The sequence below is a fragment of the Globicephala melas genome, chromosome X (genome assembly GCF_963455315.2).
Source record: "Globicephala melas chromosome X, mGloMel1.2, whole genome shotgun sequence".
Classification (NCBI taxonomy): domain Eukaryota; kingdom Metazoa; phylum Chordata; class Mammalia; order Artiodactyla; family Delphinidae; genus Globicephala; species Globicephala melas.
The window spans coordinates 38,869,253-38,895,465 of record NC_083335.1 but is presented as its reverse complement, the minus strand read 5'-3'; the positions used below and the strand labels follow the sequence as shown (position 1 = coordinate 38,895,465).

Sequence of the window (26,213 nt, the reverse complement as noted above, 5' to 3'; positions counted from 1 at the left end):
AACCAGCTTTACAACAAATTCTAAAGGAACTTCACGAGGTAGGAAATACAAGAGAAGGAAAAGACCTAAAATGACAAACCCAAAACAATTAAGAAAATAGTAATAGGAACATACATATCGATAATTACCTTAAATGTAAATGGATTAAATGCTCCAACAAAAGACATAGACTGGCTGAATGGATACAAAAACAAGACCCGTATATATGCTGTCTACAAGAGACACACTTCAGACCCAGGGACACATACAGACTGAAAGTGAGGGGATGGAAAAAGATATTCCATGCAAATGGAAATCAAAAGAAAGATGGAGGAGCAATTCTCATATCAGAAAAAAATAGACTTTAAAATAAAGACTATTAGAAGTGACAAAGAAGGACACTACATAATGATCAAGGGATCAATCCAAGAAGAAGATATAACAATTGTAAATATTTATGCACCCAACATAGGAGCACCTCAATACATAAGGCAAATGCTAGCAGGCATAAAAGAGGAAATCGACAGTAACACAATCATAGTAGGGGACTTTAACACCACACTTTCACCAATGGAAAGATCAACCAAAATGAAAATAAATAAGAAAACACAAGCTTTAAATGACACATTAAATAAGATGGACTTAATTGACATTTATAGGACATTCCATCCAAAAACAACAGAATATACTTTCTTCTTAAGTGCTCATGGAACATTCTCCAGGATAGATCATATCCTGGGTCACAAATCAAGCCTTGGTAAATTTAAGAAAATGGAAAGTGTATCAAGTATCTTTTCTGGCCACAATGATATGAGAGTAGATATCAATTACAGGATAAAATCTGTAAAAAATACTGACACATGGAGGCTAAACAGTACACTACTAAATAACCAAGAGATCACTCAAGAAATCAAAGAGGAAATCAAAAAATACCTACCCCGAATAGCCAAGAAATCTTGAGAAAGCAGAATGGAACTGGAGAACTCAGTCTCCTTGAGTTCAAACTATACTACAAAGCTAAAGTAATCAAGACAGTATGGTATTGGCACAGAAACAAAAGTGTAGATCAATGGAACAGGATAGAAAACCCAGAGATAAACCCATGCACATATGGTCACCTTATCTTTGATAAAGGAGGCAAGAGTATACAAAGGAGAAGAGACAGACCCTTCAATAAATGATGCTGGGAAAACTGGACAACTACATGTAAAAGAATGAGATTAGAACACTCCCTAACATCATGAAAGGATGCTCAAAATCACTAATCATTAGAGAAATGCAAATCAAAAGTACAATGAGGTATCACCTCACACCTGTCAGAGTGCCCATCATCAAAAAATCTACAAACAATAAATGCTGGAGAGGGTGTGGAGAAAAGGGAACACTCTTGCACTGTTGGTGGGAATGTAAATTGATACAGCCACTATGGAGAACAGTATGGAGGTTCCTTAGAAAACTAAAAATAGAACTGCCATATGTCCCAGCAATCCCACTACTGGGCACATACCCTGAGAAAACCATAATTGAAAAGGGACATTTACCACAGTGTTCATTACAACTCTATTTACAATCGCTAGGACATGGAAGCAACCTAAGTGTCCATTGACAGATGAATGAATAAAGAAGATGTGGCATATATATACAATGGAATATTACTCAGCCATAAAAAGAAACAAATTGAGTTATTTGTAGTGAGGTGGATGGACCTAGAGTCTGTCATACAGAGTGAAGTAAGTCAGAAAGAGGAAAACAAATACCATATGCTAACACATGTCTATGGAATCTAAAAAAACAAAAAAAAATTCGTTCTGAAGAGCCTAGAGGCAGGACAGGAATAAAACGCAGACGTAGAAAATGGACTTGATGGCACGGGGAGGGGGAAGGGTGAGCTGGTGTAAAGTGAGAGAGTGACATGGACATATATACACTAACAAATGTAAAATAGATAGCTAGTGGGAAGCAGCCGCATAGCACAGGGAGACCAGCTAAGTGCTTTGTGACCACCTAGAGGGGTGGGATAGGGAGGGTGGGAGGGAGACACAAAAGGGAGAGAATATGGGGATATATGTATATGTACAGCTGATTCACTTTGTTATACAGCAGAAACTAACACAGCAATGTAAAGCAATTATACTCCAATAAAGATATTAACGAAAAATTAATAAAATAAATAGTATACTGTGAAAGAAAAGAAAAAGTTAAAACTCCTTTCAGGTCTTATGGTCTATGTATGATTTCCTGTTATTTGCCAAAGTTTAAACAGCTTGTTAGTATTTTCAAAGACTCTACTAAAACACTGAATTAGCCTGAATACATTATTATTATTACTATTGTTGTTGTTGTTAATTTAATTTTGGGGAAAACCCAAGCAAGCTAGTATCAGGAATTCATTAAAAAATGACTTCCAGGAAATATTTTTAGGTCAAACCACAGTCTTAGTCATTCTAATTTTCCATCCCTTGCTCTGGAGAGTGAGTGCTGATGTGCACAGTGATGACCATGAAATCCTGAATAATCATAATTGCCCAGTAAAAATGCAACTCTGTATGCTAGATTTTACTCACATGAGCTGGAAATTTGCCTTGACCATTTAAAGATAATTTTCAACAAGGATTAAAAACAACAAAAATGCTTTCTGCTCAACTTTTGGTTAGATAGTTCAATTACCTACAATATTCTGTTCCCCAAGCATACCAGTTAATCAAGATTTTATTGTGCATTCTTTAAACCAGCTAGTAAGTTAATTAATTGGAGCAAGTGGATTGTTTGGCCTGGCTAGATGTCTGCACTGATGTGATCGGTTGCATTCTATTATTCTGTTTAGTAAAGAGCAAATTGCATGAACAGTGATATATGTAGGTTTGGCTAAGGCAAAGACACTTTGTATATGATGAGCATGGTCAGGCATTAGCAGAAGTAGTTGAAATTTCTGATACCACAATTATCCTGTTTCCCAGCCAACTCAGTCAGTGATACTGAGACCCCTTACCTACTTCTAGGAACACTTGCTAGTCAATTCTCTTCTGTCACCTTGTTTCCTATGCCAAGTCAAAATCTAGCTCCCTCCATTTAGCAGCTTTCCCTTACAGTGAACGGTAGGATCTCTCTATTGTGAGGAAGGAAGTGGGGCTTTTCATCATTGCATCTCTGGCACAGAACACAGAGTCTAGCAAATAGTAGACGCTTCATAAATGACTAATGAACTAAACAATGGAACAGGAACTGGGGATTATTTTTGACTAATAGGTTGCTCTTTCAGGGCCAGGTTTGTAGTTATATTAAATTAGATCCCTCCAACCAATTTTAGCCAAGATGAAACAGCATGTTATCTGAATGTATTTGGAAACTTATTTCTCTCTTTCACTCCCCCTGCTGTCAGTAAGAGAAAATTGGCCAAATCTTTGATAACAAATATTTTTCATATTTAGACATGTATAGTAGAGATTCAGTTAAATTTGTTGACTGAGTATATAGGAAACAAGGGCAGCTTACAACACAGAGAGCCATTTTACAGTTTTTTTCCTTTGTTTTAAAACAAAACAAAACACCAAATTTATAACTTAGAATTAACTCAGTTTAGATGGTGACATTGACGAAGTGGAGAAGGCGTGCCCACAGAAGGGAAGAGCTGACACACTAAATGAATGATTTTCTCTTAAATATGAACATAACTCAGCACCAAGTAAGGGAACTGCCATGTCAGTTTCCATGATGAAAGCCAAATAATTTAATGAGGATAATCACACAGGCAGTTTTCTGCCTAATTACTTCAAAGCTTAAAAATGCAAGAGTAGGATCAAGGCCATTTTATATCCAAGTGTAATCCTGACAACCAAGAACGAAGATGTTTGTAAATTGTTGACATATAATTATGAACAGTTGTCTGCTTCAGAGGTAAATGCAAATGTGCATGCTAGGGACATGCTTCATGACAGTCTGTTGACTGACCAAAAACTAAGGTGCTGAAAATGCTCTTCATGTTGGAAGAGCTTGCTTTCTGCTTCGTTGTTGAGTAAAGGAGAAGAATCTGATTAACATCAGCTACAATGTTGATGGTTCACCCCATGGTAAACAAGGATAATAGTCTCTTGCCTCCATCAACAGTATACAAGCTAGGCCCTTTGGCCAGAGAATTCAGAGTTGGTCTTTGAGGGCTTCATGTTTCCATCTTTGATCTCAGTTCCAAATCCTCTAATCAACGAACTGGGTTTTTTATCTTCATTTTATACTTACCAAGCTCATTGCAACTAAATTCTGAGAAACTTTCAATTTATTTCATGGAAAGTGTTGAATAATGTTCTGCTTCAACTGTTCTGACAAAGATTTGGAGCCACTTGGTCTGAATGGCTACTAAATAGGTGTGAACTTTTCTCATCACTCACCTGTCAGCCACTTTCCTTTGAGTCAAAGGAAGTGCAAACCTGTTGAGTTTCTAAAACCTACTGGCTATATGTACTGAAACTGTAAGTGAGGAAAGCATTTGAAATGATTTAGATATAGTCTTCTGGAAACAAAGCTATGAAGATGAAATAGGCAGCTCAATATAGTAATTGAATTTGACTGGAAAAAGTGAAACAAAACCAAAATTTGCTGGTAATGAAAAGACTGGCCCCTGAAGAGCATCAAGTCCAGTTTAAATAGTTAGAAAGGTCAACTAGGAAGGTAAGGATCTGAGGGTTCCAATGACACATACTTGGAGACAATACTGTTTAGTTTCTATTTTGACATAAAATAGAACTCCTCAAATGGAGTTTGATGAAACAGGGGTGTTATAAAAATGGCTCCTGGGTGGTTTGAGACCTGATCTCATAGTTGCATGGTTATTTATATGAATTCATTTCTATCATACTCATATAAATATCTCTTATTGGCATCTCATCCTAAAAATACTAGTTTTGAACTCTGGTTGGCATCCTTTCTGTTCCTTGCTAGCCTAAGAAGTGGGCAAGGTATGGAGGAGCAGAGAGTCAGGACTAAAGCTATTTGGGGAAAAAATCAAAGATTGGAAATATGGCCTCAAGTTAGTAACCTACTGTCAATCTTGGAGAACAGCTAGAACTGATGGGTATGAAGGATGTTGCAAAAAATATAAAAGACTCTCAGTGTTCAAATACAAAAAAGCTGTCCCTTTTATGTAAAATGCTGGCAGCAGGGTTGTGTTACCATTGTTGTTTGAAGAAATGTGGTTTTTTCCTGTACTTTGTTTTAATTGCTGTTTTACAAGTTGCAGTGATTAGGGCCTACAACATAGAATATTCCCTTAGGCAGGAGTTCTATTAAATTTGGTAATCATGATAGGATACCTGGCTGTTGAGAGGTGATTCCTTTTAGGTTAATCTGGTGTTTGTGTCTCTTTCTCCTACCCTCATCCCTTGCTTCCCAACTCTGGAGGGAAGTTCCCTGAGGTGGTTTTCAGATTAGTGTTGCATTCACCCATGGGGTGAAAGGGAGATTGGAATTAGCTGAACACTGCAAGTTACTGGTGGTGGGAGAGTCAGGGAACATAGATGAAGGGAGGTGTGGAGACTTTGAATGGGAGGCAGGCTGAAATGCATTGGCACAGAAACCTGAAAGGCTTTCTACTGAACACTGATGCAAAAATTTCTCTCTCTGTCCCCATTCTTGAAAGTTGATCTCTTCTTTGTTTCTCCATAGTACTTCAGTGAGGCAGTTGCCTTTGTTCTGGTCCCAGAACATGTCTTTATCAGTTTCCCTAGCAATCTTGCCTGCTTACCACATCCAACCCTTGTTGCCTATTAATTTTTAACCACTTTATATACAAAATTACACTTGATTTCCTGAGTAACAGTTCCCTGAAGCAAAACCTACTAGTACCAACTGTGATACTGACTAAACTCAAATGTGTCCTAGGAGCAGCTGCTGACATTTTGACTGAAAAATATGATGGTTGTAAGGCACAGAGCAAGTAGACTTTTGTCAGTTACATAAATGCCTGGACTAACTGGCCCCATGGAAATGTATTTTTGATTGGTGTCTCAGGGTTGTGAAACTCATCAAGGACCAACATAGATTTAATAAATACCAATGTGGCTTATGGGAGGAACTTGAGAACTCTTAAGTCTGTATACACAAAATGATCAGTGTTATAATGGTGGGCAGCCTTTTCTTTAATACTATGGCTCCCTTTTTCTCCTTCAAAATACATTTTTAATTAGCTTTTATTAAATATGCTTCAGTGCAAAGAAGGCAAATTAGGGCAGGGTATAAAAATAGCACTGGCAATATTACGGTGAAATTTGCTCAAAAGCTAAGGCAGAGGAGGCAATAGAGTTCTAAATGATATGCCAAAACTCTCCCTTCCCAGAATCCTCTTTGAAATGCTATCTGAGTTAATGTGCTATTTCTTTAAATATAGACCACATTTAAACCATTTTCTAGACCAGAAGCACTGTCAGGAGTGTGCTTTAATAATTTTGCACTTGGGGTAAGTTGGAAGGATTGGTTGGTGCTGGTGAATTCAAAAGGAGTACCAGTTTGGTAAGTTCAGGTTTCAGCATTCCATAGAAAGTTAGAAATTGCCTCATGTGGTCACCAGTGTCTAAACCAGTGGTTCTTAATAGGGGTATCTAGGAAATTTTAAAATGCTGGCAAATGCATACACACAGAGACACACACATGCACACACACAGAGACAAATTATAGAGACCCTTTCCACCCACATTTTCTCTCCACTGGAAGTTCACATTCCATAAATCTGGAGTAGAGCCTAAGCATCTGCATTTTTAAATGCTCCACAGGACATTCTGCTGTAAAGCCAACATCGAAAAACCCCTGCCCCAGATGTTTAAATTTCACCTGGAGGTAGATGCTTTATTGTGTAACTGATTTATTTAACAAATACAATTTGCCAAGCACTGTTACAGGTGCTTTAAAATATTAGCTCATTTAACAGTGTCATATCAATCCTATGAGGTAGGTACTGTTATCACCATCCCCATTTTGCAAATCAAGGTAAAGAGAGGTACTTAGCTTGTTCAAAATGCTACCAACAATCTTCTATCATAAGTAAAAAGGCACAAAAATTATATCACAGAAATTTACTGATTATTCTTAAGTTAATTGTATATCAAAATCCTGTGAACATTATGAAATAACTGTATATGATGATAACTTATGACATTAACCGGAGTAAGAGAAGACACCTCGACCTGGTTTATGAATATTAAGGAGCACACGAATCAACTTTACTCTCTCCTAAAACAAGATGAATAGCTGAAAAATAGGCTCTGCCATGAAACCTTATTCCAGGGGGAGGGGAAGGGAGAAACAGGACACAAATCAAACCCATGTGAGTGTTTACTATTATCATTTAAACATATGATTGTAGTCTTCCCTTCTTGCATTTTTACAAATCAAGAAAAACCCTGGACTTCCCTGGTGGTGCAGTGGTTAAGAATCTGCCTGTCAATGCAGGGGACACGGGTTCAATCCCTGGTCCAGGAAGATCCCACCTGCCGCTGAGCAACTAAGCCCGTGTACCACAACTAGTGAGCCTACTCTCTAGAGCCTGTGAGCCACAACTACTGAGCCTGCACGCCTAGAGCCTGTGCTCTGCAATAAGAGAAGCTACTGCCTTGAGAAGCCCATGCACCACATCGTAGAGTAGCCCCTGCTTGAAACAACTAGAGAAAGCCTGCGTGCAGCAACAAAGACTCAGTGGAGCCAAAAATAAAAATAAATTAAAAAAAGAAGAAAAGTCCTGGCCTTCTTGATGACCTTGAAATGGACTCCAGCAATATCAGTGTTATGACCTGTTACCACTAAATCCAGCAAGCAGAACTTCAGAAACTAGTCCATATATTTAGTCTTCTCTGTTTGTTAATCCATTTTGCTGTGCTGACCTTTCAGAACAGTCTTTTATCAGTAAGTTAGATCAGTGAGTAATCTACATATAAAGGAACCTGAGTTCTAGTCTCAGCTCTGAGACAAATGAGATCTATGTTCTTTCTCTCCCTTCTCAAAGCCTCAGTTTCTTCATCTGTAAGGTGGATGGGTTTGCCTTGGATGATCTCTCCAAAGTCTCTACCAGTATTAACATTGTTAAGAGGCATTGTGACAGGAAGTTTATGACTTATACTTCTTCAAAGCAACAATGAGTTCCTGCCTAACTCCTGGATCTATGAGTGAACATCAATTAGAAAGAATGTAGTGCTCTGTGGTGGGCAGCTGACTTCTCTTACCTGGCAGAAATGAATCTGTCAACTTTCATTAGGTGTTGTCAGGTAACATCATGCTCAGTGATTTCACCAGAAGAAGTGTTAGGCTAACATTCAATTACACCACGGTTCTAAAGAGGCAGTGCATTCTACTCTTTAAATTCCTGAGAATTAGGGATGCTGCAAAACATGTAAAATGGTTGATAGGATGCAAGAAATTGTTCCCTTTGCCTTTTTTTTTTTTTGCAGTACGCGGGCCTCTCACTGTTGTGGCCTCTCCCGTTGCAGAGCACAGGCTCTGGACGCGCAGGCTCAGCGGCCATGGCTCACGGGCCCAGCCATTCCGTGGCATGTGGGACCTTCCCGGACCGGGGCATGAACCCGTGTCCCCTGCATCGGCAGGCGGACTCTCAACCACTGTGCCACCAGGGAAGCCCCCATTTGCATTTTAATGCTTCCATTTTGAGATTGTTGATGCTGCATCTGGTTTTACCATGTTTTAAAATTTGTCAAGATCAGAAGAAGAGGTTTCTGGAAAGCTACTGAGCCTCTTTGTGCTTTTAGCCACACTGCTCCTTGATCTGTCCTCCAAGATAGAAGAAGGTGAGGAAAACTTCCTCCTAGGGAAAGTGACTCAAGAAAGAGCCAGGTAGCGGCTGTGGTTAGGAAGGAGGAGGCTTGAGGGAATCATTTTTTTCTTCCAACAGGAGTTGAATTGTCAGAGCCTTTGCATTATCAGCTTTTCTCTTTTAATCTAAAAGTTAAAAGCTACTGTTCTCATTAGAATTGATTTTCTGTTTCTTGCTTTACTTCATCAACCTTTTGGTGAGGAGCCATGGAATAATTCAAGATGTTCTCTCTAAGGTACCAAGCAAGTCAGCATGGCTAGCCCCTGATCATTGGCCCTTTGCTTGGGTGATGAAGGGCACACCATAACTTCTTTTGCTGGGCATAGGATGGCTTGTGATTTTCTTGATATGCTTGTTGCCTGATATTTCAAGAGTTGCTCTAAATGTGGCTTGGGAATCCAAGAGGACTGGGCAAGGCCAGGCTGAAGAGACTGTTTTGCCCCTTGGAGAATATTATCTTACAAAGGCTCCTTACTATCTAGGCAAAAAGAAAAAATACGCTCCTCTGCCCCTGGCTTCAACGGAGCCGTTTTCTAATTAGCACTTTATTTGGCAGCAAATGTTTGCTGTGTGCCAGACACTGAGGAAACATCCAATCAGAGTCTTTAGGTGAATATCCTCTACCATGAAGGGCACCTGCCCTCAGGCTTTTCTCCTTTGCTTAGGAAGGCCTTCATTATCCTAAGATCTGAAAGCAATCTTTTTTTCTCCCCAAAATTTGCTTACTTTTAAAGAGAGTTTTTATGTTTTCTTAGATTTCAAAAGTCATAATGAATATATTCACCTTTCAAACAATATGAAAGCATACAGAACAAAACATGAAGGTCCTCTTTAACCTCTTATCCCATTCTCAATGGTCTCATTTGCATCTTTCCAGTTCCTTTTCTATATATTTACATACACATGTATATATAAGCCTATGTGATTTTTCTTTGTGTCCAATAAAACATTCTGCCATGTGGAAAATGTTATAAATCTGCACTAACCAATATGGTAGCTCTTAGCTACATGTGGCTGTTTAATACTTGAAACATGTCTAGTGTGACTGAGGAACTGAGTTTTGTAATTTTAAGTAATTTTAATTAGTTTAAATTAAAATTTTAGTAGACACATGTGGCCGTTGGCTATTACTGGGCAGTGCAAATCGAAATAGGAGGAACCAGGAACTCAGAGAAGAAAACAACAGTGGTGTGAGGAGTATACCACTGGGTACTGGGATACCAGTGTTTTCCTGGAGTTGCATCATATCACTTAATCTTCACAAGCCCATGAGATAGGTTCTATTAACAGATATAAGAAGCAAGTCACAGAGAGATTAGGTACCTATCCAAGACACAAAGTGTTAGAGGGTTGATTCCAACCTAGGCAGTCTAGCTCCAGAAAGTACCTCCCTGAGCTTAAGCATGTGGAGGACCATGTGGAGAACTGGAAATGGCATGAGTTTTGGCATAGACAAAACTAGGTTTGAATCTTGATCCTGCCACATACTGGGCTCCTTAACTGTGTGACTTTGGGCAAGTCACTTAGCCTCCTTGAGTCTTGGTTATCAAGTATGTAAAATGAGACTCATAATTCTTTCTTTCCCACCATCAATGGGATATTCACTTAAGACAGAGAAACATGCTTTCCCCTCTTCCATCCTCCTTATCAACAATATTTATTTGCCTTTGGGTGATGACTACCTGTAGCTGGGGATATGGTCAAGGGCCATGACACAGGTAAAAATTAAATGAGTTTAAAATAGATTAAAATTAAGCATGTGCATTGGTCTTTGTGGGCCAGACCTTATAAGCACAGAATTCTAGTCAGCTGAGATAACTGAGGGTTTACCTCAAGGGAGACAAAGGAGTCTCCTGGACTACCTCACTGAGTATAAGGCTAAAGGCAGGGAGCAGTTTAGTTTACTGGAGATAAATTTGTTAATGCTTAGGATTTATAATCAGACTGTGGATAAAGTCCCAGTTCTAATGCTTACTACTTGTGTGAACTTATGAAGGTCATCTACCCTCTTTCTTGATCAGTTTCCTCATCTATAAAATGGGGGTAATAATAGTACCTACCTCCTACCTCATTGTATTGTGAGGATTCAGTGAAAATTTCATGGTAAATATTTAATGCCTAACACAAAGTACGCTGCTACTACCATTTTCACTTCTATTAACAGAAGCAACTGAGTGGCTCATTCATCACCACCACCAACCACGGCATGCAGATGCTGGGGACTTAGGTTCTGATCTCAACTCTGCAACACCCTCAGAGACAGGGCAGCTCTTCAAATGCTCTTCAGGTGTTTACTTTGTCCAAGCAGGATAATGAAAACTTCCTATGGGGTTGCTGTGATAATTAATTAGGAACAGCTAGCAAATCTCTTGCATACCTAGGACATATGGATCCATCTACTTGAAAGTGTCTTCTTAGAGTAGCTACAAAGGACACAGTTTCTTTGATATACTGGGAGTGCCCTGATTTTAGTCTAGATTTCATGATATATCCAATATCTTTACTGGGCCCTCTTTCCACTTAACCTCAGCCCCAACTACATGATGTCCTATAACATTTGAGGAAAGAAAATATTTAAAGCCTATTTCTTTGAGATTCAGTGCTGGGATTACTTTTGTATTCTTGAATCTCCATTCACTTTCTTAGCTCTGAAAGAAAGGTAGGCACTTCTGACTACGTGGTTTACGAACCTTGTCACACACAGTTCATTTGGAGTAATGTAATTTTGTAACACATTTGAAACACAAGCTTGCAACATACTCTGTTGCATGATTCTTTCTCCAAGATCTACTGGAAATGTCAGTCCATTTAAAGGGAGGTGTTAAACTTTAACATAATGTTTATGAAGCTCTTCCAGGGAAGAATACTGTGTAAATCATAACATCAATCCAAATGGTCAGTCACTATTTTTAGAACTTTTTATTGGAGTATAGTTGATTTACAATGTTGTGTTAGTTGGTCTGTCACTATTAATTCAGTCTAAGTGTAGGAGAAACCAGTCTGACCTGGTGATGAATCTAAACAGTAGAATATGTGAAAAGGAGTGATGGGTAGTTTGTGATGAGTAAGAATCATGCTGGGCCTGCTTTAATGAAAGATAAGATTAATTTTTAATTGTAATCACTGTAATAATAGGATGGTATTAAAGTATTTGAAAGCACAGTTTGGTCTATTAAGTAGTTTGAATATTCCTCCAGCATTTCTGTTTATACTGATTATATGCTTAGCAAAGCCTTTCTTCATACATAATACAAGGTCAACTTAAGCCCAACCTGTGTCCAAATCATCACAAAACTTGAGTTTATCAGGTCCACATTAATGAGGACTTATTACAATAATAAATCTAGGAAGAGCAAAACCTAGAGAAGGCTCTAGATTATGCTGTCTTTTACTGCTTTGTTTTTTCTTATTATAAATTTCACCTTTAGTGCCACTCTACATGTGATGTTGGGATTAGAACAGTCCCCTGAAAACACCAGAACTAAATGTGTATTTTTAAATAGAGACCCACTTATTTGTGCCAGTTAATCTCCAATGAATGTAATGTCAGTAAAATAAGTAGATAATACAAAAATGTTAAATTTTATTGCTAATCTTAAATTCTGTTTTAAGGTAAAGTAAAACCTTAATACTTTGGCTAAAGAGTCAAGTCACACTAGATTAGCATTCTTGTACATTAATAATGAAAATAGCTGAGTGCAATTAGTGTCATTTAAAGTTTTGTGAATCAGAGATATGGCCTTACAAATTAAATGGTTTGAATACCAGATAAAAAGTCTAGGGAAATAATTCTTATTAAAAAGTTAAAACCTTCCCTTCTCTTCTAACAGGAAATTTATCATTGGTATAGAATTACATACCATTCACCCTGCAGCATGAAAATGATGGAACTTTGTAGACCATAAAAATGTAATAAAGGAGCCACTAAAATTGATTTTAATTTAGGTAGATTGCCATTGTTTTCTTCCTTAAATGGAGGGAGTGTTCTGTACTCCTCCAACCTATTTTCAGCCATGATACTCTTTCTACACGCACGATTAGGCACTCCTCCCCCCACATTTGAGGATGTTTAAATGTCCCTTGTTTTTCCCATCCTCAACTCCAAAACCTTTTTCAGTCTAGCAAGAGAAGAGGAAATATATAGAAGTGGATGTGCCAAAATTTCCAACAAGTGCACAGATAAACTAAATTGTGAGACAGGTGAAGTGGCTCCCCATTGTTCTTCCAACTCTCTGCATGCTTCTCCTTCTCTAACCCTCCCAACTCTAATATGCCCAGTGGTCTTCTTCCTAGCCCAGGTTCTTCTAGTATGATGCCTCAGACAAGCCTGCACTCCTTTTCTGTCTCTGATGCCACAAAACTTACTTGTTCTGAGTCCATTTAATCAGACCACTGATGTTTATTAAGAATGTTAGTTGTAGTAATGGCAGTAGGAGGAATCATAAAGTAACAATGAAAACAATAGCCAGTGTTGAGTATAATGACTCTTTTATTGTGCTCCAGGTGCTCTTCAAGTATTTTATAGTCAGTACTTCATTTTTTTTTTTTTTTTTTTTGCGATACGCGGGCCTCTCACTATTGTGGTCTCTCCCGTTGCGGAGCACAGGCTCCGGACACGCAGGCTCAGCGGCCATGGCTCACGGGCCCAGCCGCTCTGCAGCATGTGGGATTTTCCTGGACTGGGGCACGAATCCGTGTCCCCTGCATCAGCAGGCGGACTCTCAACCACTGCGCCACCAAGGAAGCCCTCAGTACTTCATTTAATCCTCACTTTTACAGATGATGAAATTGAGACTTAGGAAGATTAAATGACTTATCTAAGGTCCCACAGTGAGTAAGAAGACTCACTCTTGTTTGTTTAATTCCAAATGTCCAATCTCTTAACTGCTACTACTCTAGACTGCCTTCTTAGATTTAGGAAAAACAATGAGTTAATATCCCTGAAAGTGTTTTGAAAAAAGTCCTTAATGGTTGTTACCTCTTAAGTATTTATAGTTTGTTATCAGATTTTGCTGCATTCTGTCTTATTGAAAAAGTGCAGGGTGGGGAGAGAGAGAGAGGGTAAAGTAGGTGAGGAAAAGAAGGGATGGAAGAGGAAGAATAATTAACTCTCATCCTGGAGTGGATAGTTTGCCCTATTCAAGAATCCAAATGGATAACCTCTAGGCTTCTCATGCTCTTTGGTAAGGGTGTGCCACCCAAAGCTGAGGTGATGCAGTGAAAATGACATAAATATCCCCCATCTCCCTTCTGCGTTCATGAACAAATTCCTCGCCCAATGATTTGTGGCCAGGGTAGCAGGGTTGGTTTTACTCAACACAAGTCATAGTAACTTAGTAAGCAAGAACTTTTTCAGGACACTTTCCTTAAAAGGTCTATAGACACAGGCCAAGCAGGCCTCTGAGGTTACCTCAACTTCTCCTAGAGCCTACTGAGTACAAATCTGTATGATTCTCCTAGGGCTAAATCAGATGATGGACAATATAAAAATTGGACCCAGCCTCCAGATGATAGGAAGAGTGCCATTGCCCTGGGTATAAGAGTTCTTCCAACCCCAAGACTATGCACTGAAATATTTGCTGCTATACCAGTGCTTATTCCCCACTTCCAAAACCACTGCTCTCTGCTGGGTACACTCTGGGGTCTTACGGGTTTCAACTCCCATTTCTAATTAGCCGTGTACGAGTCTGACTCCCTGAATGTAAAAAAATTTGTTTTCTTTAATATGAACCATAAGAGCTCAGGATCCAGCTGGCCCTAGATACTTAAGGGAACTGTTCAGCTCTGCTTTAGTGGCAATTGCCTTTGCTGGTTGAAAGCTCTGTTTTGCTCCCCAACTGTGTTTGTGTGTGACTTATATAAATTAGCAACTTTGGGAACTGCAGGTGATTTTAAGATACAAACTTTTACTTTAATAAAAGTGTAAGTGAGAACCATACCTTCTGAAACTAACCTGAAATATGTACTCTTGCATTCACTTCCTGACCATACTCTTGCTTTCTTCTCCAGCTGGAACAGCCCTTCACCAGAGGTGGCCTGGGTTCATTGCAAAGACAGCCAGGTCTCAAAGATGCACCTGGCATTGACTTTCCCATAGTGTCTTTGAGGTTAAGAATTTCTGGGTCATCTTCCTTCTGATTCTCTTCTGTTACTGACTTACTAGACATGATCCCTGACAAAGTCCACACATATGGGAATTGGTCTTAGAATAGGAAAAACCAAGTCATTGGACACTAGACCTTTGAATACACCATCCTGGTTTGCCTAGGATTGTTCCAGGTTTAGCACTGAAAATCCTACGTCAAGAGAATCCCCTACATCCAAAGGAAACCAGGATGGTTGGTTACCCTACTAGACTTGTCTTAGGCCATATAGTACAATAGAAACAACACTGGTCTTCAAAGATCTGGGTTCAAGTCCTACCAGTGTCACTTATTATATTTAACCATATATTCTTCAGTTTGTTCATAGTATTTAACAAGATTTTGATTCTATATTATTCTCTATAGTATTAGAGAGTAAACTCAATGAGCGCTAGTATCATGTCTTCTTTGTTCCCTGGTGCATCTTCAACACTTAGCACAATGCCTCGCATGAAGTAGGCACTCAACACTTACCTAATGAATGAATGAGTTAATAAGTCATGTATTTGCACTAGCCCTCCATTTTCTCATCCATAATGGAAATATAATTACTTCCAAGAATTGAGACAATCTATGTGTGAGAGAGACAGTGTATATATTTCATAGGACACACAAAAAAACCACTGATGATTGTGATTATGATGTGTGCTTGATAAAAATACCTGCCTTTTACTGAGGAATGTACTGAGTTCTAGGCCCTATCAATGTTTTATTTTGTTTCATCTTTATAATTATCCTTCAAATAGGTGTAGGTAGGTATTATACCCATTTTAGAAATGAGGAAACTAAGATTGCAAAGAGTTATGGTCAACTACAAAGTTAGAGGGCACAGTCCTCAAGATAACCCTCACTTGTGACACCAACTGCACGTTTGGATGGTTCCTAAAACCACCCTCATGTAAGATAATTCACTGGAAGGACTCACAAAACTTACTGAAAGCTATCATATTCACAGTTATGGTTTATTACAAGGAAAGAACACACGTTGAAATCAGCTAAAGGAAGAAGCACATAGGGCAGAATCCAGGAGAAATACCAAATGTAAAGCTTCCATTATCTTCTCCCTGTGGATTCAGGACACATTACTCTCCTGGCATTGATGTGTGCCAATATGCATGGAGCATTGCCAAACCAGAAAGCTTAGGCAAGCTCAGTGCTCAGAGTTTTTACTGAGACTCTGTTATATAGACATGACTGATTGATTGCCAACATGGTTAATTTCAATTTCCAGACTGATACCAAAGCACCTACTCTAAATCACATTGTTATTGTCTGGTTAGCCCAAAGGCCCAGACAAAGAAATATTATCTTCCAGAAGCTGAAGGAAAAGTCCAGATCCTTTTTTGAACAAGTTTAGTTTCTTTACTATATAGAGGTGCAGAGATGTCAATCAACTTGCCAGAGGTTGCAGAGCTAGTACATGTAAACTCTAGTCAACCTCCCTCCAGTACCCATGTTTTTAGTTTCTATTATTTTCCCTGTGTGTCTGACAAATGATGTTTTAATGTGTTATAAAATAATGTGTACTTTTATATATAGATCAAAGAAAGGCTTGACTAGAAGTAAAAATAATGGGCAGAAGGCAGAAATATTACTCCTCCCCCATCTACCTTTTCCCTCCCACTGTTCTCCAACTTGAACCATTTTTTATGCTTTGAACCCTAACCTAGGTCCACACTGGGAAAAATGTAAAGTAGATGAAGGTGGATAGATAGTTTGTTTAGGGCATACTCCTATTCCACTAACCTCCTCTCTTGTGCACTCAGACTCATAAACACACTCACATATGCACACGCACATGCTCAAGAGTGCACACACACACACACACATCTTCTCACAATGGGCTCTATTCTCCATGGCCTATTTGAGAAATTCCATCTTAAGTGTTAAATAAAATTTGAAAATTCTTCCCAGGGCCATTTTTTAAAAAAAATATGAGGCTCTTGAACATAGAACAATCATGAAGGCAAAGAAATTAATATAATTTGATGAGATTTAAAACAGGTGTTTGTGAAGCTATATTATCTTACTGGATATCCTCAAATTCACAATACGGCCAGCTATCCCATTCACTTGTGTGGTGCTAGGGGCCAGAGACAGGGGTGGAAAAACAGCAAGTACAAAGAGGAGAGAGAAACAGGGAAGGAAGGCAGGAGAGACACTCTGAAGCTCTGAAATAATCTGCGCCTGTTCAGAAGTGGGGAAACAGAATTCAAAGGTCCACATCACACAGAAGAGCATCCAAAGCTTAAATAAACAAGAGCAGGCTTAGGGTATATTTAACAAAACGAAGGTAAGGAGTTTGATAAAGCCCATTTTTTGGTTATATCTTTCTAATGGAAAAGGACAAATAATGCAAAATTACAGCTAATTTATTATAGAGGCTAACAGAAGAAACAGCAGTAGCCTTAGAGACAGACACACCAGAGTTTAAATCCCAACTCTACTAATAGCTATGTGACCATAGGAAGATTATATACCTTCTCTAACCCTCAGTTTCTCACCAGTACAACTAGTGCTAATAATAGAACAAATCTCATAGGACATTTACAGTGATTAAATAAGTGTTTAGCACTGTGTTTGGCACAAGGCAAACATCCAATAAATGAGTTATAATAATGATGATGATGATATGTACTGTTTTCATGTATAAAATGGAAATAACTGTCCTGCTGTATCACAGGGCTTTGGGAACATCTTTTTCTATACTGAATGTGAAAATGCTTTCCAAGAAGTACATTACCAGGTCTTTGAGGTCATTGTTGCCTCTAATCCTTATTTGGCAATGGGCAATAGTGCATAAAAGGGTGATGACTGGAGTATGTACTGAGCCATTCTCTCAGGTGTGACAAAAACATTAGCAAAGTTTTGTTAACCTGCTTGGTACAATGGTAACATCTTGCATTATGGGGGTCATACATACAGATTTGAATCCAGGATATGCCACTTTCAAGTTGTGTGACCTACATATTTTCCAAGAGAAAATGGAAAATGCTTAGACTTTCTGAGACTCAGTACTCTTATCTGTAAAACAGGAGTGATAGCAAATACCTTGCAAGTTATGTAAAGGACCTATCACAGTGTATTACATTCTTTTGCCCCTCAGTGTTTCCAGAGATTAAAGAATGAGCATTTTCTTTAACAGATAAACAATAGATACAATAAAATATTTTTATACAAACCACTTGTCACACACACATACATAATGTGTACATGTATAAATACATAAATATATACATATACACGCATATATTGGAAAGACCCTCTTTCCCCCATTGAATGACCTTGCCCCCCCAGTTAAAATCAATTGACCATAGATGTATGTGTGTTTTCCTAGACTCTCAATTCTATTCCATTGATCCATGTGTCTATACTTAACGCCACTATCACACTGTAGCTTTGCAGTGTTTTAAAATCAGAAAGTGTGAATCCTCCAACTTTGTTCTTCATTTACAAATTATTTTCATTATTCAGAGTCCCTTGTACTTCCACAAGAACTTTCAAATTAGCCTGTCCACTTTTTCCAAAAAAAAAAAAAGGGAGTTAGAATTTTGATAGGTAGTGCATTGAGTCTGTACATCACCTTGGGGAGTATTGTTATCTTAACAACATTAAGTCTTCCCATCCATGAATACAGTATGTCTTTTCATTTTTTTAGGTCTTTTAAAATTTCTTTAAGTGATGTCTTACAGTATCAGTGTATAATTCTTACATTTCCTTGGCTAAATGTATTTCTAAGGATTTTACTCTTTTTCATGCTATTAATGGGATTTTTTTCTTAATTTTATTTTCAGATTATTTTTGCTATTGTATATTTTTGTATATTGATCTTGTATCTTGCAACCTTGATGAATACATTAGTTATCTTTAATAGATTTTTAGTGGATTCCTGGGCATTTTATAAATAGAAGATCATGTCATCTGAAAGTAGTTTTATTTCTTTACCAATCTGGATTATTTTAATTCATTTTCTTGCCCAATTGCCCTGCTATTACCCTGTACCTCCAATACAATGTTCAGTAAAAGTAGAAAGAGTGGGCATTCTTACTTCATTCTTGACATTTGGGAAAAACCTTTCAGTCTTTCACCACTAAGTATTCTTCTAGCTCTGGGTTTTTCATAGATTACTTTTATCAGGATAAGGAAATTCCTTTGTATTCTGAGTTTATTGAGTGTTTTTTTATCATGAAATGGTATTGGGTTTTGTCAAATGTTTTTTCTGTGTCTGTTGAGATGATGATGTGGGTTTTTATCTCTTTATTCTATTCATATTACAAAGGTTCAGAAATCAAGACTATGTGATCCTGGTATAAGAATAGACATAAAGGTTAATGGAATAGATTTGAGAGTCCAGAAGAAACCCCATATATCTATGGTCAATTGAGTTTTTAATAAGAGTGCAGAAAACACTCAATGGGGGAATGAACAGTGTTTACAACAAATGGCACTAGAACAGCTGGATATCCACATGTGAAAGAATGAATTTGGACACCTATCTAACACTATATACAAAACTTAAAAAAAATGGATCATATATATCATATATATACATATGATATATATATTAACTAAAACTATAAAACTCTTAGAAGAAAACATAGGTGTAAATTGTTTTGATCTTGGATTAGGCAGTGGGTTTTAGATATGAAACTTAAAGTACAAGCACCAAAGAAAAAGTAGATAAATTAGACTGCATCAAAATGAACAACTTTTGTGCACAAAGGATACAATGAAGAAAACGAAAAGTCAACTCACATAATGGGAGAAAAAGTTTGCAAGTCATATATCCAGAATATATCAAGAACTCTTATAAATCAACAAAATATAACTCATTTTTTATGGGTTGGGCTTGAATAGACATTTTGCCAAAGAAGATATACTAATGGCCAATAAGCACATGAAAAGATGCTCAATATTATCAGTCATTAGGGAAATGTAAATCAAAACCACTATGAGATACCATTTTACATCACTTAGAATGACTATAATTAATTTAAAAAAAGAAAAAATAATGAGTGTTGGTGAGAATATGGAGAAATTGGAAACCTAATGCGTTGCTGATGGGAAGGTAAAATGGTACAGCCATTATGGAAAATAGTTTGGCAATTTCTCACAAAGCTAAACCTAGAGTTACCATATGACCCAGCAATTACATTCCTAGATATATACTCAAGAGAAATGAAAATGTGTATCCATGCATACACTCGTACATGAATATTCATAGCAGCATTATTCATAACAGTCAAAAAGTGGAAGCAACCCAAATGTCCATCAACTGATGAATGGGAAAAAACAGTGTGTTATGTTCAATATATTCAGATATGCATATGTTGTTTGTTGTGTAGCAGTAATTAACTATAATTGGAAAATGTCCTGTTTTATGGTTCTCTGAATTCTCAGTGATTTTTCCTTTCCCCTAACTCAAACTACTTTCCCTTAGCATAATCCTTTCCCTGCCCCACATACAAACTGCCTCAATAGAAATATAAGCAATGTAAGTAGGGTTTCCAGTATAGATTTTAGTATCGATGGGGCTACTACAGAATCTCCTGGTGTGGGCTATGTTTGAGATATGTAACTATATGCCTGGAACTGTGGAAAACAAAGATGGGAAATGTACCCATTATATAGGGAAAAGGGTTCGCATTTTGTCCCTTTTCCTTTCTCTAAGAATGGAACACAATGCTCATTCCAGAAGATAAGTGAAAAATACTTCTGAGATAGCATGTGGTAGAAGTGTCTACACCTTCACTGGGACCCTTGAGAAGCAAAATGTCCTTTTTAAGGCTGGACAACTCTGAATTTTAACATTATCTCCCTCTTCATAGTATGATGCATCCATACATCTCTTATAGAATTTTTGTCTTTTACTGGCCCCTTCAATTTCCTCCTTCTGCCTCCTGCCCTTAATCCTTATTTTTAATTTCTCTGTGTCTGTTTTCTACTCTGTTTCCTTGATAAAGAACAGTTTACAATTCTTTCATTTTTACTATCTAGACAGAATTTTCATAACTAGGTCTGCCTACTTCTCTTGATCAGTCCCTTCCTTTCTGGCCTCCCTAATCTGCTCTCTGGTTCTACCTGTAATTCTTGGCTGGATTCCCCATTTGTTCCTGCTACTGGTCACCTAACAGGAAAAATCCCCACAGGGTATCTTTCACTTTGAAACACTTTTTTGTCTTGCCTCTGAGTCACAGAAATTTGGTCACCTAAGTAAAGGAAATATATTTTCAAATACAGGGTGTCTTCCTGGGCACAATTTGAAATGACTCCTAGGAAAATCTCTGATCGTGTGTTCCCAAATATTTAGATATATTTTGATCTGCAGGCCTTCCTTATGCTGTCCACACTTTGTTTGAAAGGAGTGTGCTTCATAAAGCATCAGACTGAATACAAGAAAATCAATAAGCAATCTGTGTGATAATTAATTAAGGTGCCAGAATGAATTACTGTTTCTTCCCCTCCTGATTTGGGTCATAGTCGCATTTGATTTGGGAAGTTGTCCATTTTCAGTTATGGTTTGTTCTGTGTTCTTCTGATGTAACTGGAATGAATGACCGACAAGAAAAATCACGTCATGTCAGAAAACTATGGGGTAAATGTAACATGGCGAAGGTGTGGTTTGAAAAAAGTTATTTCCAAGACAGAGCTGATATTAGGACAAGGTAGTGGGGGAGAAAATTCTCTCTTCACATCTGTAGTCAAGACTGTGATGAAGCCAACTGTGTTCTCTATACATTGCTCTCAGTTTGTGTGTATTAATTCAGCAAACATTTAGTGAGCAAATACTTGGTCAGGCACTGTACAATGCACTAGGGGTGTAGCCATGTACAAGAATGTTGTGACCCCTGAGAGAATTTATAGTCTAAAAAGGGAGACCAATATTAAACAGTCACATACATAGTTCATTAATTATAATTTTAAGTGCTTCCATAATAAGCTTCAGCTAACTGGATTTTTCCACAACCTTAAGATCACTACTATTCAAACTAAAGCCAGGAAACATCTTGAAAGCTTTCTATGCCCTTCTGTATATCATAAAGTCTTAAGACATAAGTAAATAATGGATAAAGGGATTCCTTCTCAGGGATGCAGTGGGAGGTCTTAAGTAACCCTAGTTTGGAGTTTAGAGTATCAGACAACATGTTCCAACCAAAGAAAGTCTTCAATAGTATAATTCAGCTAATTTCCTAATCCCAATCTCTGCTTCCTTGGTGCTTATCTTAGAGATACCAGTCCTCACTGAACATGGCCTGAAGTCTGACTGGTAAAAATGATCAAGAACAGCCTGTTTTGGTAGATAGTGAATGCTGGTGGGAGGGGTGGGGGATGATGGCAGTTCTCTGGCAGAGAGACATTCTTAATAGGAAGGATTTTCTGGATTGCCTGGTGTTAAAAATATCAAAATGATTGAATGAAGGAGGCTGGAGAATTCAACAAGTGAATAGGTTCCTACTTATTCTGGATGGTGTAGGTTATTAGCAGCCTGAAGGTAGGGGGCCTGAAGCAGATATCTTCAGGCATAGGATTCTGTGAAGTTTAACTTGCTGAGACACTAGAAGAATTGCTGAATGCCAACTCCACTTTCCTTAAATGTGCATTTAAAGAGCACTTGCTGGTGCCAATTTATTCTTAGCTCTGTGGGTCTTCCTATGTATATGTCACATAGACAGGGAAATTGCTTATATTTGATTCAAGGGTCCCAGCCTAAATGTGCTCACAGTTTTCATAACTCAAGTTAGTGTAATTATACTCAACTTAGAGAATGAGTAACTGCCCCTTTCTTACCCCTATGGGTATGTGATTAATTGGCTTCGTAGTAAAAATGTCTTCACCACAGACCTAAGCTCCAATGGGCTCCCAGAAGGTTAGGTTTTAAATCTAGATAGAGTTTATTTGGTGCTACCTCATTAAACTTGGATAAGTCAAGTTTAAAAACTCAGTCTTTTCTGATCAGCAAGGGCAGGACAAGCCTAAAGTAAACACAAGAGTTTACCTAGCATCTGTTCCAGACAGATGCCAAATGCTAGGTGACTAGCACACCTTTATGCCTGAGAATGCTACATTTTAATGATTAGTCCTATTTTAGAATAAGTGGCACATAGAGTCTTTCTGAGATCTTTTGGGGATAACATTTTTGGGAGAGTCATTCTGACTCCATTTGCATATAAGCTGTCACCAGTATCTACTTGGTCTGGGCAATATTAAACATCTTTGATCTGAGGCATATTCAGATATGTGTATAACCAGTATAATGCATATGTAAATGCATCTGTGGTTATCTGAACATGAATGTGTGTGGTGATAGTTGTCTGTTCCTCTAATTCTGGCGATGACTGTGCCATTCCAACAGCCTTAGTGATTATGACCTTCTATCTAACCTGCCTGAAAATAATTAGACATTACTGCTTAAGTGGATGGTTAAGAAAGTGCAGGTAGATGATTCAAAGGACCAAATCAGGTTTTCTTTCTTTACTTTGTGAGACAGTGTACTGTGGTCATTAGGAACACGGACTCATGTGACCTAGGTTTGAATCATGGAACCACAGGTTACAAAGCCTCCCTATGTCTCAGTATCCTCATCTGTAAAATGGAGATTAATGATGGTACCAATCTCATGGGTAGTTGTGCGGATTAGGGAAATTAATCCATGTGAAATGCTCAGCAGAGTACCTGAAACATAGATATCACTCAATGAATGTTAGTCTTGTTATTATCCTTCGAATAAAGCCCCAATCCCCCCTCCCACTTTTCACCCTCTTCACCACTGCTGTAATCCAAGTCACTTTCACCTTTTGCCCAAATTCATTCTCAGCAGTATAATAAGTATAATCTTAAAACATAAATCCTATCAAGGTGTCCTCCTATTTAAAAACTCTCCTTTACTTAGAATAAAACCCAAACTTCTTTCCCTGGTCTACAGAGTTTTAGGTGATCTGATCCATCCTCCGCCTTAGATCTCCCATTCTACTACTCCGCCCTTTCTCACTGAGCCCCAGCTGTGCTTGCCTGCTTGCTGTTACTGAAATCATACAAACGTGTCCTGCCTTATAGCCTTTGCACAAGGTATTTCTTGTGCCTGAACAGTCTTTCCTCTAATTTTTATGTGGCTTGGCTCCTTGTCATTTTGCCTCATCAGAGAGACCTTCTGGGCCACCAACTCTAAAAGAACCACCTAAGCACTACCCACCCAACAACCTGTTTTAAATTTTTGCATAGCACTTACCAATCTTATAGGTCTCTGTTTGTTTGTTTGTTTATAGTCTGTCTCCTCTTACCAGAATGTAATGTTTATGAGAACAGGGTTATTGTTCACTATTTTATTCATTCCATATTTATTTATTGAGGGCCCACTATGTACCAGGCACTGTTCTAGGGTCCCTGGAGATATTGCAGTATATAAAGAGGTAAAATTCACTGCTCTCTTGAAGCTTATTTTCTACTAGGTTTAGATAGACAGTAAGAAAAGAAATTGTAAACTGTATCTATACCAGAGGATGAAAAGCAGGAAAGGAAGTTAATGAATGCCCTGTGGTGATGGTGATGGTGGTGATGGTGGTGATGGTGATGTGTGTGTGTGTGTGTGTGTGTATGTGACAATTTTTAAAAAGATTGTTAGGAAAGGCCACAATGATGTGGGAACGTTTGAGAAAAGACATGAGGGTTGAGGGTTGGAGCCATCTGTATTTTGGGGGGAAGATCAAATATAAATGCCCAGATATGGAACACACAGAGTATACTCAAAGAATATCAAAGAACCCAGTGTGGCTGGAATGGAATAAGTGAATGAGGCTGGGAGTGACGGGAGGGGTGGCCACATCATGTAGGGCATGGTAGGTCATGGTAAGGTCTCTGGATTTTCTTCTAAGCTACATGGAGTGCCAGTGGCTCAATTTGAATAGAGAAGTGGCATGACATATTTTTTAGAAGCATCAATCTGGCTTCTGGATGGAGAATAAACAGTAGGAGGGCAAGGGTAGAAGGAGAGAGACTAATTAATAGGCCATTGCAAAAATACAGTGTAAGAGATGATGGGGATGTATCGATAGAACGGGTGGTAACAGTGGAGCTGGTGAGAAGTAGTCAGAGTAAAGTCTGTATGTGTTTAAAAACACAGGCAACAATATTTGCTAATGGATTGGAATGAGGGATGTGAGAGAACGAGAACAAAGATGACGGCATTTTTTCCCCCGCTCAAATGAAAGGATGAAGTTGCTGTTTACTATGATGAGGAAGACTGTGAGAGGTTTCTGGGAATGGAGGAACTGTGAGTGCAGTCTTAAGCATATTTGGTTCAACATCTTTTAGACATCATTTTGAGACACAAATAAAATATCTTTGGTGCCTAGAACAGTGCAAGCATAGGGTCAGCACTCAGTAAATATTTTTAACTGAATGAATGAATGCCCTTTAACTTCCCTCTACCTCCTCTCAGTCACAACCACTTCATATTACCAAGTCATTCTACTCTCTCTCCATGGATTCTCACATTTGATATCAAGTGAGACTTTTAAAAAATTTGATAATTTCCTTTGACCTCTTTCTAAGGTATCTCTATTTAGTCTCACACATTCTGTTCTCTGGGAGTATCAAGAAAGCCCTGTTTGCTCTGATTTCCCTTCTGTGGGGAAGGAAAACGGCTAGGATGCCTGTTATTAATCTTCTTACATCAATACTTACATTGTAAACCTATGCAATCTTCTTTGATTAGTCACAGAGAAGACTACTTATACTGACTTGACTAATGAACTTAGTATGCAACTTTTCATGTAATAAGATGATCTGACCAACTTTCCCTTGCAGTTTTTCAAATACCTCCCCAATCCAGATTTTATAGCAAAGCCAGAAAATTCCAGAATATCCACACAGTTCACTAATGTTAATAAATGTGTATGTGTGTACATGTGTGGGCTTATAGTCTCTGGGTACATAAATATGTACAACTGGACATGTACACCCATCTTTGCAACTTGATGGTGGACAAGGCAGAACAGGGATGCTGGGTCCAAGAAAGACAATGAGAGTGAGTGTCTTCTAAGATTATATGACAGATCGCCTCTACCAATTTTTTCATATTCCACATATATGCATTAATACATGATATTTGCTTTTCTCTTTCTGACTTACTTCACTCTGTATGACATTCTCTAGGTCCATCCATGTCTCTACAAATGACCCAATTTCATTCCATTTTATGGCTGAGTAATATTCCATTGTATATATGTACTACATCTTGTTTATCCATTCCTCTGTTGATGGACATTTAGGTTGTTTCCATGTCCTGG

General features: G+C 38.1%; 1 protein-coding gene across 1 annotated transcript in view; it reads left to right on the top strand.

Moving 5' to 3' along the window:
• Nucleotides 1-26,213, top strand: part of IL1RAPL2 (interleukin 1 receptor accessory protein like 2) — a 1,145,014-nt gene that overhangs the window by 477,277 nt on the left and 641,524 nt on the right. The window lies entirely within an intron of this gene.